The sequence below is a fragment of the Triticum urartu genome, chromosome 1A (genome assembly GCF_056163025.1).
Source record: "Triticum urartu cultivar PI428250 chromosome 1A, HENAU_Tu73, whole genome shotgun sequence".
Classification (NCBI taxonomy): domain Eukaryota; kingdom Viridiplantae; phylum Streptophyta; class Magnoliopsida; order Poales; family Poaceae; genus Triticum; species Triticum urartu.
This window is the reverse complement of record NC_141873.1, coordinates 199,105,547-199,107,362: the sequence shown is the minus strand read 5'-3', so window position 1 is coordinate 199,107,362 and position 1,816 is coordinate 199,105,547.

Below are 1,816 nucleotides of genomic sequence, written 5' to 3'. Positions count from 1 at the left end.
TATACATGTAATTGATGTGTACCTTACTAGTGTCCGTAGTAGCTCCTGGGTATTTGATACCGGTGCAGTTGCTCACATTTGTAACTCAAAGCAGGGGCTGCGGAATAAGCGGAAACAAGCAAAGGACGAGGTGACGATGCGCGTCGGGAATGGTTCCAAGGTCAATGTGATCGCCGTCGGCACGCTACCTCTATATCTACCTTCGGGATTAGTTTTAAACCTTAATAATTGTTATTTGGTGCCAGCTTTGAGCATGAACATTGTATCGGGATCTCGTTTAATTCGAGATGGCTACTCATTTAAATCCGAGAATAATGGTTGTTCTATTTATATGAGAGATATGTTTTATGGTCATGCTCCTATGGTGAATGGTTTATTCTTTATGAATCTCGAACGTGATACTACACATGTTCATAATGTGAGTACCAAAAGATGTAAGGTTGATAATGATAGTCCCACATACTTGTGGCACTGCCGCCTTGGTCACATAGGTGTCAAACGCATGAAGAAGCTCCATGCAGATGGACTTTTAGAGTCTCTTGATTATGAATCATTTGACACGTGCGAACCATGCCTCATGGGTAAGATGACTAAGACTCCGTTCTCAGGAACAATGGAGCGAGCAACCAACTTATTGGAAATCATACATACTGATGTATGCGGTCCAATGAGTGTTGAGGCTCGCGGTGGCTATCGTTATGTTCTCACGCTCACTGATGATTTAACTAGATATGGGTATATCTACTTAATGAAACACAAGTCTGAAACCTTTGAAAAGTTCAAGGAATTTCAGAGTGAGGTTGAAAATCAACGTGACAGGAAAATCAAGTTTCTACGATCAGATCGTGGAGGAGAATACTTGAGTCACGAATTTGGCACACACTTAAGAAAATGTGGAATAGTTTCACAACTCACGCCGCCTGGAACACCTCAGCGTAACGGTGTGTCCGAACGTCGTAATCGCACTCTATTAGATATGGTGCGATCTATGATGTCTCTTACCGATTTACCGCTATCTTTTTGGGGCTATGCTTTAGAGACTGCCGCATTCACTTTAAATAGGGCTCCGTCGAAATCCGTTGAGACGACACCGTATGAATTATGGTTTGGGAAGAAACCTAAGCTGTCGTTTCTAAAAGTTTGGGGATGCGATGCTTATGTCAAGAAACTTCAACCTGAAAAGCTCGAACCCAAGTCGGAAAAATGCGTCTTCATAGGATACCCAAAAGAAACTATTGGGTACACCTTCTACCTCAGATCCGAAGGCAAGATCTTTTTTGCCAAGAATGGGTCCTTTCTAGAGAAAGAGTTTCTCTCGAAAGAAGTAAGTGGGAGGAAAGTAGAGCTTGATGAAGCATTACCTCTTGAACCGGAAAATGGCGCAACTCAAGAAAATGTTCCTGAGGTGCCTGCACCGACTAGAGAGGAAGTTAATGATAATGATCAAGATACTTCTGATCAAGCTCCTACTGAAATTCGAAGGTCCACAAGGACACGTTCCGCACCAGAGTGGTACGGCAACCCTGTCTTGGAAATCATGTTGTTAGACAACGGTGAACCTTCGAACTATGAAGAAACGATGGCGGGCCCGGATTCCGACAAATGGCTAGAAGCCATGAAATCCGAGATAGGATCCATGTATGAAAATGAAGTATGGACTTTGACTGACTTGCCCGTTGAACGGCGAGCCATAGAAAATAAATGGATCTTTAAGAAGAAGACAGACGCGGATGGTAATGTGACCATCTATAAAGCTCGACTTGTCGCTAAGGGTTATCGACAAGTTCAAGGGGTTGACTACAATGAGACTTTCTCA